The following is a 14,087-nucleotide window of genomic DNA, read 5'->3' as shown; positions in this document are numbered from 1 at the left end:
ATAATATGTTGTATAAACGATCTCTTGCAGGACCATATTTAAGATGCATTGAGGATCCTGAAATCCAAGAAGTTTTAAAAGACTTCCATGAAGGAGATTGTGGAAACCACACTGGGGGCAGGGCATTATTCTCAAGGATCCTGAGGACAGGATACTATTGGCCAACTATGAAGAGAGATGCTATGGAGTATGCTAAGAAGTGTGATCCTTGTCAGAGACACAGCAATATCCTTCATCAACCAGCTGAATTTTTGCATCCTATATCCTCCTTTTGGCCATTTATGAGATGGGGTATGGATATAGTTGGTAAGCTCCCTAAGGCACCTGGTGGAAAAGTGTTCATGCTTGCTATGACTGATTACTTCTCCAAGTGGATTGAGGCTGAAGCTTTTGCCCAAGTCAGAGAAAAGGAAGTTATATCCTTCATTAAAAGAAATATTATTACCAGATTTGGTATTCCTTCTGAGATTATATGTGTTTTGGTCAAAAATCACACAAGGATAATGTAACCAAACTTTATGTAAATGGGGTATGATGCTTGGTTAATTATAAAAGTAAAGGATCACTTTTATGAGAAATATGCAAAGACACAATGATTTATACGAGGAAAAAGCCCTTGATCAATATATGATCTCCGACGTAAAAAACCTCGGGTGATGGCAACTACCGATCACCAAACTTCAATATAAGAACAAAATGGTTACAACTTCGGATGATAATGAGCTGAGTACAAGGATCACTATTGTTTCGAGTGTCTAAGTGTGTGAGAGTTGCGTTGTATGTCGTCTTTTCTTCCAAATGAGGAAAAGTGGTATTTATACAAGTGTAGGTGACCTATTTTAGGTAAAAAGACTAATAATCAGCTCATTACCCCTTTAGAAATAAAAGACAATCTAGCCTAAATTGCCGCCCTTAAATCAAGCTAAGTTTCCATATCCTTTGCAACATCTATCTCCGATTAAGCTAATGCCATAATTGTGAAGACGCGTCCCTTGATTATGATGCTAAGAGCGTATCCTGCTAGATGTTCCTGCAAAATAACATTGTATTAAACGAAGGTAACCGTTAGCATGAGGATCCTATAATGGTCCATGATCCTGATCCTGAAGTCCTGTTGAGGATCACTGTCTGTCAAAGAAACAAGGATCACTGGTTAGGATCACGTGTAAGGATCATGCATAACAAAAATCCAGCCCTAACAATTGCCCCCAAAATATAAGGAGTTGATTGTAAATTAACGAGTTGTATTTTGTTTTGATCTTATCTCCAACGGGCAACTCCGAATAACTAGCCGTTAATATCGAACTAGCCGTTTGCGATCATTACGTCATAGATGTGACAATCCCTGCAAATCATGATTATAAATAGGAGATAGGGTTAGGATCACTCTGCATTTAAATTCGAGATATCTTCCCTTTATAATCGCTACCGAAGATTGACCAGGTATCCTCTCCTTCTCTCTTTCCCTTCTTCCTTCTTTTTGCTCTGTTTTTTCTGCTTTTACTCTGTTTCTGTTCCACCACGAGTATGTTGCTTCGAAATTCTCCACATAAGGATTCCAAGAAGAGTAGTCCCCTAAAAAGCCAAGGGATCATCAAGGACTCTTCTACGGAGAGATGTTGCTTTACTGATGCTCATGTAGACAGGATTCGTCATTGCTTCCCGGCGAATGCTGTTTTCAAATCCTTCACACCTACTGCTTTGAGCGATTTTGCTTCAGACGTCTGGGTGGCCTTTCCTGCTACTCCATTCACCATAGGGTATTCGTATCCTTTTCCAGCCTTCACCCAATCTTTCTTTTCTCTGACCGGTATGGCCTATATCCAGGCCATGCCGATGATCTGGAGGGTTCTGTGTACCCTTGAGAGGATCATCGAGCAGGAGGGGATTGACTTGGGGATGCCGGAGCTGGCCGAGTTATATGATCTTACCACATTTGGTTCCTGTCGATACTTGTTGAAACGGAAAGCTGGAGAGGATCACCCTGTTTTTAAGGTCACAAAAAATGATACCAACTGGAAGCGACGATCCTTCTTTGTTAGGAGAGATACCATCCCTAACGGGGAGGATCTGCCCAAGGAGTGGGCTACTCATGGTAGGATAGAGGATCCTCGAAGGATCACCATCAGACTTGTCTCTTATGATGAGGATCACTAATGTCTTTTTTGTCTTTTGTGTTTTTTCAGCTATATCCGTTACTCATCTCAAGTTAACTCCTGCTGCAAGAGAGAGAGTTTTAGCTTTCAAGAAGCTTGATCTTGAGACCAGAAGTTTTCAAGTCACCATCCAAGATTCACAAGAAGTATCCTCCGCATCTGCTACAATGTCAAGTAAGTATCCTTACCAAAAAGTAAGTTCTATGCAAAAGTATTAAATTAGTTAGGAGACATATCTTGTTTTGATCGTGTAGGTGCTGGGAAATCTGCTAAGTCCGCCAAGTCTGCCTCCTTGTTTGGGGTTGATGATCTTGCCAACGTCAAGTCTTCGAAGAAGAAGACTTCTGCTGCTAGTCCCTCTGCTTCAGCCCCTAAATTACCCATTAGGGGTAAGGGAAAGAAGAGGAAGACTTCTGAGGATCTCCAAGGATTTCCCCTGATTCGGCAGCAGTTTCTTGATTCTGTCAACGAGGTTAGGATCACTGCCCCTGTTGGTTATCCTGATGGTTTTTGAGGATCACCTGTGTCTGATGTCATATCTTGTTGTTTTTGCAGAAACTTACTGAAATAGAGACTTATGTTAACCACATTGAAGATCAGGATCGCCAAATTGCCGACCTCCATCAGATGGGTGCGCTGAAGGATCTCAAGATAGCCGATCTTGAGAAGGAGCTCCGGGCTACCAGGGATGAAGCTGTCAAAGCATTGATCAAGTTTGACTACGAGAAGCATGATATCACCCAGGATGCTAAGGTCTCTGCTGCGATAACCATGTACAAGATCCAGCTGCAGATGGCTGCAGAGGCTCAGGATCCTTCCTTTGACAAAGGTACATGGGACGTGGAAGGTTGGAAGGCAAGGCTGGCAGAGTTGGAGGATGATGATGATGCTGAGGATATCCCTATGCTTGAAGGTGGAGATGCTGGTAAGGATCAGGGTGAAGCAAGTGGAGCTGGTGGTGATGGTGCAGCGAAGGTTTGAGCTGCAAGATTGGGCAATGATGGAAACTTCTAGACATAGCCGGAGCCCAATTTTTTAAGATTGGTAGTGGTTTTTTGTGGTTGTTGATGGTTTGTGAACAATTGGTCTGTAATCTTTGAACAATAGTTTTTAGGGTAAAGGATCTTGGATCCTTCGAACAATAGGTAGGATTACAAAAGGTGGAGGGATCCTCTGTTTGGGGGATGAAGCCTTTGTGATCCTGCCGCTTTTACTTTCCTGCACCTGCTAAGACCGCATAGACAATGGACACCCTTTGCCAATCCATGTGGACGGGCCACGTTTTGCTGGTAGAAACGTGGGTTGGCAATTTTGACAACTTTTTGCAAGGGTTAAAGATCCTTTTGTTAATAATATAACCTTAATCTTTCTGGCTTATCCTGTGGTTTTATCCTTTATTTATCTTTTAATTTTCCAATTGTTTTAGAAATATATTTGTAACAATAGTTAAGCAAACCATGTTCAAGGCATTTAGGATATGATCCTGGATCAAATATCCTATAATCGAAAATTTTCAAGGTAGTTTATTTTAAGGATCATAGGTTCAGTTGTCAAGGTCCAAAGGTTATTCAAATGAATAATGAAATTAAAAAATAGTTAAGGATCATACCTGAGGATCCAAGTTAGGATCCTAACCTTTAATCGGGACAATCATAAGTAAAACTTTAATGGATGATAAGGATTAAGGATCCTTATTTGTTTAACTTCGAGAACCTGAAAAATGGAACATATCTTGAGACTAAGCCAATGTAAAAGATAAATTAGTAGCTGGGGACATGCCCAAAGGATAACTGAGGATGATCCCGGAGGATCACTGGGGACAAGCCCAAAGGATAACTGGGGACAAGCCCAATGGATAACTGGGGACAAGCCCAAAGGTTCGTATGTAAACTGGAGTATGGCCCTTACTGGCGACTATCCAAACTTAGTGACATGAAAATGTCAAAACCTTAGCTAACGTGAAAACGTTAGAAACCTTATGAACGGATGTATGGTACGTCTACCATTATACGTAGGATCCTGGGTATAGCCAGTACGATGAGGTTGTCAGCCCCGGAAGTGGGTACTGGTCCCAAAGACGTGAACTATATCAGGATCATCGTGCGCTGCTGGCGGAAACTGGGGATAATCCCAAGGATAACTGGGGTTAGACCCAAGGATCTGCGTTGCTTTTGAAGATCTTCGATGATATGCTGTGGATACCTGAACTATCATAACTCAAATGGTTCGTGAGAAGAGGATGAAGGATACAGGATCCTTATCCTTTGGTAAAAAGTAAGGAAATGTAACAGTTTTAAGATAAGGACATTACCAGAGTAAGGATCACTGACATCACCGGGATCCTTCGAGGATACTTCATTGTAAGGATCACATGCTTGAAGGATCATGTTCACATAAAGTATCTCTTTAGATGAACAGCATTCCAGGCTCTTGGTAACAAGTTTCCTTCCATAGTTAGCAATCTGTATGCCCTCTTTCCTGCTTCAGCTTCAATTAAGTAAGGGCCTTCCCACTTTGGTGCTAACTTCCCGTCAGCAGGATTAATAGTGTTTTGGAATGTTTTTCTCAACACCATATCCCCGACTTGGAACTTCCTTATCCTAACATTTTTGTTGTAGGCACCAGCCATTCTTTGTTGATAGCTTGCCATCCTTATCCTAGCCAGATCCCTGATTTCCTCAATAGTATCCAAATCCTGAGCCAGGATTGTAGCATTTTCTTCAGGATCACGCGCACTTGTTCTAGCAGTTGGGATCACCATTTCTGTTGGGATCACTGCTTCTGCCCCAAATACTAAAGAGAAAGGTGTTTGACCAGTGGCATTCTTGGGAGTTGTCCTATCAGCCCATAGCACATAAGGTAACTCTTCTGCCCATTTTCCCTTCTTGGATCCTAGCTTCTTCTTTAGATTGTTGATGATGATCTTGTTGGATGATTCTGCTTGGCCATTGGCTTGTGGATGAACTGGTGTTGATGTTATCATCTTGATTCCCCAACTGTCACAAAAGTTAGTAGTTCTGCTTCCAATGAATTGGGAACCATTATCACATACAATTTCAGAGGGGATGCCAAATCTAGTTATAATGTTTCTTTTGATAAAGGATATAACTTCTTTTTCTCTGACTTGAGAAAAAGCTTCAGCCTTTATCCACTTAGAGAAGTAGTCAGTCATGGCAAGCATAAATACTTTTCCACCAGGTGCTTTAGGGAGCTTCCCAACTATATCCATCCCCCATCTCATGAAAGGCCAAGAGGATGGTATGGGGTGTAGCAATTCAGCTGGTTGATGAAGGATATTGCTGTGTCTTTGACAAGGATCACATTTCCTAGCATATTCTACAGCATCCCTTTTCATGGTTGGCCAGTAGTATCCTGTTCTAAGGATCCTTGAGAATAATGCCCTGCCCCCAGTGTGGTTTCCACAATCTCCTTCATGGAAGTCTCTCAACACTTCTTCAATTTCAGGGTTCTCAATACATCTTAAATATGGTCCTGCAAGGGATCGTTTATATAGCACATTATTTAAGATTGTAAATTGAGATACCTTGATCCTGAAAGCTCTAGGATTTTCTCCCACCGGGATCTCTCCATGTTGCAAGTATTTCATGATTGGTGAGACCCATGATCCTGCATAAGATTGAGCTTCTTCACTAGGGATTACTGCAGTATCCTCTTCTATCTCCATGGCCACTTGATCTTCAATAGCAGGAGCCAAGATATGGATGATAGGGATACTTATGTCTTCTGGAATTTTTAGGGATGATCCTAAGTTGGCCAATGCATCAGCTTCCGTGTTATCCTCCCTTGGTACCTGTGTTAAGCTGAAAGAGACAAAAGAGAGTGCCAATTCCTTGACTATCTCTAAATATTTGGTTAGTTTTTCACCTTTAACAGCATAGGATCCATTAAAGTGATTAGTGATCAATAATGAGTCTACATATACTTTAAGATATTTCACCCCCATATCCTTAGCAATTTGCAAGCCAGCAATTAAGGCTTCGTATTCAGCCTCATTGTTAGTTGCTTGGAACTCACAGGCTATGGAGTGGGGTATTATGTCCCCCTGTGGCGATTTTAGTAGTATCCCGAGCCCTGTGCCCTTGACATTTGAGGATCCATCAGTGTGTAGTATCCAAGGATCCTTGGTTTCATCCAGCTGTTGGACCTCCAATTCTGCTTCTCTTTGTAGATCACTACTGAAATCAGCCACAAAGTCAGCTAGTGCTTGTGATTTAATGGCTGTTCTTGGCTCATATCTTATATCATGGGCACTAAGCTTTACTGCCCACTTAGCCATTCTTCCTGACATCTCTGGTTTCCTGAGGACATTCTTAATTGGAAAGTTAGTTCTAACAACAATAGTATGGGTTTCAAAATAATGCCTTAACTTAGTTGATGCCATGATTAATGCAAGAATAAGTTTTTCGAGGTGTGAGTACCTGGATTCGGCATCAAGTAGACTCTTACTTACATAGTAGATAGGATATTGTGTACCTTCGTGATCCTTAACAAGGACAACACTTACAGCGGTTGAGGATACCGCCAAATATAAGGATAACACATCTCCTTTTTCGGGCTTTGATAATGCTGGTGCTGAGGACATATATTCTTTAAGGGCTTGTAAAGCATTCTCATGTTTCTCAGTCCATTCAAATTTCTTGTTCTTCCTTAGGATATCGTAAAATTCCTTACATTTTTCTGAGGATTTTGATATGAACCTGTTCAGAGCTGCTATCCTGCCTGTTAGCCTTTGCACATCCTTAGCATTGGCAGGGGACTTGATGTTTATTAGTGCTTTAATTTGCTCCGGACTTGCCTCAATGCCCCTCTGAGTTACCATATATCCTAGGAATTTACCTGCCTTAACACCAAAGTGGCACTTTGAAGGATTAAGCTTCATGTTATAATTATCAAGGATATCAAATGCTTCTTCCAAATCCCTTAGGTGATCCTCAGCTTTCTTTGATTTGACTACCATATCATCTATGTATACTTCCATAGTTTGTCCAATTTGATCTTTGAACATCATATTCACCAGCCTTTGATATGTTGCACCTGCATTTCTTAATCCAAAAGGCATGGCAATATAACAATACAAACCTGTTGGGGTCATAAAGGCTGTATCCTCTTGGTCAGATGGTTCCATCTGAATTTGTTGGAATCCAGATGATGCATCCATAAAGGTCAACAGTTCATGCCCCGCTGTTGCATCCATCATGGAGTCAATGTGGGGTAATGGGAAAGGATCCTTGGGAGATGCCTTATTCAGATCAGTGAAATCGACACATACCCTCCACTTTCCATTTTTCTTTTGGACAACGACCACATTGGCTAACCATTTTGGATATTTTACCTCTCTGATCATACCTGCTCGAAGTAGTCTCTCTACTTCTTCTTGGATAATGGCATTCCTCTCTGGTGCAAACTTCCTCCTTTTTTGATGGATTGGTTTGATGGACCTGTCAATGCCGAGTTTATGAGTTATGATATCCTTAGATATACCTGTCATATCTTCGTGCTTCCATGCAAAGGTAGACTTTCTTCTCTTGAGGAAGGATATCATGTCTTCTTTCATCTTGCCAAGGATCCCTGATCCGATATAAATTTTTGATTCAGGATCACTAGGATCCAAGAGGATTTCGTTCACATCTTGTTCCCTTGCCTCCAAGACATTCCTCGGAGGATACTGTAATTGCTATTGCTCCCTTGGCTTCGAGGTTGGCTTCATGGATGAGGTATAACAATCCTTAGCCTCCTGCTGATCACTGTCGATCTTGATTATTCCCCATGGGCTAGGGAGCTTCACACATTGATGGTAGGTGGATGGGACTGCTTTCATATCATGTATCCAAGGCCTGCCAAGGATAACGTTGCAACAAGACAAACAGTCAATAACGCAAAATTTCTGGTAATTATGTAATCCTTCCACATAGATTGGGAGTTTGATGTCCCCCAGAGTTTTCTTCGTTTCCCCACTGAATCCTACAAGCACGGAGGATCTTGGTGTGATGTCTGATTCTGGGATTCCCATCTTCTTCAGAACATCAAGCTGGATAATGTTCACTGAGCTTCCTCCATCAATAAGGATCCTGCGGACAAAATGGTTAGAGATAAAGAGAGTGATAACTAAACTATCATGATGAGGATCCTGAATGTTAATGCGATCATCCTCATCAAACGTTATCATCTTCCCTTCTGAGACACTTGATGTTCTAATAGGCCTTTCTCCATTATCCATTTTTGACTCCTTTGCATGTCTTTTGGCCGCCGAGAAGGATGTACCACAGATGTCTGATCCTCCGGAAATAAAGTTGATCACTTGTGCATTTGCCGGAGGTGCTGGAGCCTTTTCAGGGATCCTTTCAGGATCTTGAGTCCTTTGCTTTTTTCTTCCCAACAACTCTTTTAGGTGCCCCTTGCTTAGCAGATATCCAATCTCTTTTCTTAAAGCTATGCATTCTTCAGTTAGATGCCCGAAATCCTCATGGTATGCACACCATTTTGACTTGTCTTTAGTCCCGGATGGTTTATCGTTCTTCCTGGGCCATCTAGCCTTTTCACCTAGATTCTGCATTGCAAGGATCAGTTCATGATTATCAACGGAAAAACAGTATTCTGAGATTGGAGGATAATCTTCATCATCCTCTTCTTGGTCAACAGCATGCACATTCTGGTTATCGTTTCTATGGTAGGATTTGAACTTATTGCTCTTGAAGGAGGATCCATGCTTCTCCTGTTTTGAGGATCCTACTTGTCTCTCCTGGATCCTCTTGTCATCCTCTAGCCGGATGAACCTGAGTGCTCGAGTTCTTACCTCATCTAGATTCCTGCATGGAGTCATAACAAGATCATCATAGAATAATGAATCCTTAAGCAGTCCCATTTTGAAGGCTTCAACAGCCGTAGCCATATCCAAGTTGGGAATGTCCAAGGATTCTTTACTAAATTTAGTTATATAATCCCTTAATGATTCATTATGATTTTGAGTTATCCTGTACAAATCACTAGTTAATCTTTCAAATTTTCTACTACAAGAGAATTGGTTATTGAATAAATTAACTAAATTGGCAAATGAAGTAATAGAGTAAGGGGGAAGACTTAGCAGCCATTTAAGAGCTGATCCAGTAAGAGTGGATCCAAATCCTTTACATAGGCATGCTTCCTTCAACTTTTCTGGGATAGGATTGATCTCCATCCTCTCCCTGTATTGTGCTATATGCTCCTCTGGATCCGTTGTGCCATCATACAGCTTCATAGTAGGGATATGGAACCTTTTGGGTACCTCTGCATCACAAATTGGTGGTGCAAAGCGAGATACCTTGTGGCTTCCATCTGCAATCTCCGGGATAGGCTTGACTACCCCCGGAACACTTGAGATCATATCTTTAAGCTTCTGTAATTCCCTGGCCATAGCATGATTGACACCTGTATCCTGCATGAATCCATGGTTAGTGGTAAGATAATTATTTAAAGTGTTACCTCCCATTGGGTTCAAGTTAGTGAATCCATTTTGCTGGGATTCTGGAATAACGGATGGACCAGTGGAAGCAATGGTCTGCATTGGAATGAAGTCTCCTTGATGGACATCTAGACTTCCTGTTTGCAAACTTTTTAGGGATCCTGGCATCTGGAAGGATCCTGGTATCTGGTATGATCCTGGAACGAAGTAGGATCCTTGAAACTGCTGTGCCCCCGGATAGGCTCCCGGATTCATGAAGGATCCCAAATGCTGGGGGTAGGATCCTGCCGGCTGGAAGTGTGAGCCTAATGCCTGAGTCATTGCTGTCGATCCGTGGTGCAATCCTCTTGATTCTCCCATGATTTGCACGTATGGAATTCCTGATGGCTGAGAAGTAATCATTGGAGTATCAAAGCTCAAGGATTTGGGCATCAGTGGAGAATGATCCTCTGCCGTTTTCTTCTGTCTTTTGAGATCTCCAATTTCCCTGAGGATCCTTTTATTAGTTTCATCCTGCCGCTGCATACGATCCTTCATCTGCAAAATCAAAGTAAATACATCACTAGTACTGGGAATATAAGGATTCATAGCAGAAGGAGATGGAGTTTTAGAAGTAGTAGGAGTTTGTCTCTTCTCAGCATTCTTCTGGGATCCTGCCGGTGGTGGAGGCAGAATGTTCTGGGACGAGGTGACTGCAGACATTGCCGTGGACATGTTTTTCAATGATGAAGCCATGTAATTCTTTGAAATGATTTCGAACAAAAGGTTTTCTTATGAATGAAGCACCAATTGCCCCACGGTGGGCGCCAAACTGTTTTGGTCAAAAATCACACAAGGATAATGTAACCAAACTTTATGTAAATGGGGTATGATGCTTGGTTAATTATAAAAGTAAAGGATCACTTTTATGAGAAATATGCAAAGACACAATGATTTATACGAGGAAAAAGCCCTTGATCAATATATGATCTCCGGCATAAAAAACCTCGGGTGATGGCAACTACCGATCACCAAACTTCAATATAAGAACAAAATGGTTACAACTTCGGATGATAATGAGCTGAGTACAAGGATCACTATTGTTTCGAGTGTCTAAGTGTGTGAGAGTTGCGTTGTATGTCGTCTGTTCTTCCAAATGAGGAAGAGTGGTATTTATACAAGTGTAGGTGACCTATTTTAGGTAAAAAGACTAATAATCAGCTCATTACCCCTTTAGAAATAAAAGACAATCTAGCCTAAATTGCCGCCCTTAAATCAAGCTAAGTTTCCATATCCTTTGCAACGTCTATCTCCGATTAAGCTAATGCCATAATTGTGAAGACGCGTCCCTTGATTATGAAGCTAAGAGCGTATCCTGCTAGATGTTCCTGCAAAATAACATTGTATTAAACGAAGGTAACCGTTAGCATGAGGATCCTATAATGGTCCATGATCCTGATCCTGAAGTCCTGTTGAGGATCACTGTCTGTCAAAGAAACAAGGATCACTGGTTAGGATCACGTGTAAGGATCATGCATAATAAAAATCCAGCCCTAACAATATGTGATAATGGTTCCCAATTTATTGGGGGCAGAACTACTAACTTTTGTGACAGCTGGGGGATTAAGATGATAACATCAACACCAGTCCACCCACAAGCTAATGGTCAGGCAGAATCATCCAATAAGATCGTCATCAACAATTTGAAGAAGAAGCTTGGATCCAAGAAAGGGAAATGGGCAGAAGAGTTACCTTATGTGCTTTGGGCTGATAGGACAACCCCCAAGAATGCTACAGGCCAGACTCCATTCTCTTTGGTATTTGGGGCCGAATCAGTGATCCCTACAGAAATGGTGATCCCAACTGCTAGAACAAGTATTCGTGATCCTGAGGAAAATGATGAAAACTTGGTTCAAGACCTGGATACTATAGGAGAAATAAGGGATCTGGCTAGGATAAGGATGGCCAGTTATCAACAAAGAATGGCTGGTGCTTACAACAAAAATGTCAGGATCAGAAAGTTCCAAATTGGTGACATGGTGTTAAGGAAAGCGTTTCAAAATACCACCAATCCTGCTGATGGAAAGTTGGCACCAAAATGGGAAGGACCTTACTTGATTGAAGCTGAGGCAGGAAAGGGGGCATATCGATTGCTAACAATGAAAGGTGATTTGCTACCTAGAGCCTGGAATCCTGTCCATTTGAAGAAATACTTCATGTGAGCAGAACCCGTGATCCTCACATCATAAGTATCCTTGAAGGATCCTTAGAGCACAAATAATCCTTACTTTGGTAACATTCTAATCTCAAACTATTTCATTTCCTTACTATTTTGGACAAAAATCTGATGAGGATAATGCAACCAAACTCTTAGTTATGGGGTATGATGCTTGAAATGAGGAACAAAGATAAGGATCACTTCAATGTAAATTGCACAAGTGACACAAGGATTTATACGAGGAAAAAGCCCTTGATCAATGAATGATCTCCGGCATAAAAAACCTCGGGTGATGGAAACTACTGATCACCAAGCTCAAATTAATCAATAAATGTTTACAACTTCGGATAGTAACGAGCTAGGTACAAGGATCGCTATGGTGAAATGTGTAAAAGTGTGTGAAAACTGTTAAGTGTTTGCCGAATGCTTCAAGAGTGCAGTTGTACGAGAGTGTGTTTCTGAAAATGGCTAAGTGTTCTAATTACTAGCTCGTTACCCATTTAAAAATAGAAGTTAACTATGCTAACAAACTATCCGACTTTTGTGCCATGCTCCCACGTTCTCCACAACATCCATTTCCAGTCAAACGTGTGCGAAATACCTGTGGAATATTCCATAGCAACGTTGCCATGACCAGGTCAAGCTTGTTACTCCTGCAAAACAATACGAAATTCAAACAAACAATCGTTAGTACGAGGATCCTTAAGGTGATCCATGATCCTGATCCTGAAGCTCTTCTGAGGATCACTATCTGTCACAGAAGTAAGGATCATTGTTAGGATAACAAGTAAGGATCACGGGTTGTTAGAAAATCCTCCCCTAACAATTGCCCCCAAAATATAAGGAGTAATTTGTAAAATGAGCGAATTATATTTTCTTGATCTTATCCGCAACTAACTAACGGATATATAGCCGTTGATATAGAACTTTCCGTTGCAATTCTGACGTCACAGAAGTGACAACCCTGCACAATCATGATTATAAATGGGAGATAGAGATAGGATCGTTTCGCATTTAAGTTTCAGAGATACTCCCTTTATAATCTCATCCGAAGATCAAACAGGTATTCTCTCTTCATCCTCTTCCTTCTCATACTCTGTTTTTTTTTCTCTTTCCATCATTTTGTCAAAAATGTTGCTCCGGAACTCCCCTGCTAAGGATCACCAGAAGAACAGCCCGCTGAAGAGCCAGGGGATCATTGAGGATTCCATAAAAGAACGTTGTCGTTTTACCGATCCGCAGATTGATAGGATCCGCTATTGCTTCCTGGCGAATACTATGTTTAAATCCTTTGACCCTAATGCCCTGAGTGACTATATTTTCGATGATTGGGTTGCTTTTCCTGTGACCCCGTTTACCATAGGTTATACATATCCTTTTCCAGCCTTCACCCAATCTTTCTTCTCCTTAACCGGCATCTCTTACATCCAAGCCATGCCGATGATCTGGAGGGTTTTGTACACCCTTGAAAGGATCATTGAGCAGGAGGGGATAGACCTAGGAATGTCAGAGCTGGGAGAGTTGTATGATCTCACTACCTTTGGCTCTCATCGTTATTTGTTCAAATGCAAACCTGGTGAGGAACACCCGATCTTCAAAGCTACCAAAAATGACACCAACTGGAAGCGGCATTTCTTTTTCGTCAAAAGAGATTCTATCCCTGATGGGAAGGATCTACCCGGGAAATGGGCTACCCATGGTAGGATGGAGGATCCCGAGAAGGATCACCAGAGAACTTTCTTTTCATATAAGGATCACTGACCCCTTCTGTTTTTTTTTTTTTTTTTTTTGTTATGCAGCTATCACCGTCTCACATCTCAGACTGACTCCTGCTGCCAAAGAGAGACTCGCCGCCTTTAAGAGACTTGATCCTGAAACAAGATCTTATAAGACAACCACCCAGGATTCTCAGGAGGTATCCTCAGGCTCTGTCACGATGTCAAGTAAGTATCTCTGTTTAAAAATTCAAATAAATAGTGAAATATAAGTGAAGTAAAGATACTTATCTTGTTTTGGTTGTGCAGGTGCTGGAAAATCCACCAAGTCTGCTTCAAAGTTCAGCGTCACCGATCTTACCACCGTCAGATCCTCCAAGAGAAAGACTCCTGCCAGCCCGACTACTTCAATCCCCATGGCACCCCTCAAAGGAAAGGGAGGCAAGAAGAGAAAAGCCTCCGAAGCTGAGGACCTGCAAGGTCTGTCCTTGATCCGCCAACAATTCCTTGACTACTTCAGTGAGGTAAGGATCACTGTCCCTGCTTGTATATCCTGCTTA

This window comes from Helianthus annuus, chromosome 6 (assembly GCF_002127325.2).
Source record: "Helianthus annuus cultivar XRQ/B chromosome 6, HanXRQr2.0-SUNRISE, whole genome shotgun sequence".
In the NCBI taxonomy this organism is placed as follows: domain Eukaryota; kingdom Viridiplantae; phylum Streptophyta; class Magnoliopsida; order Asterales; family Asteraceae; genus Helianthus; species Helianthus annuus.
This window is presented reverse-complemented; position numbering follows the sequence as displayed.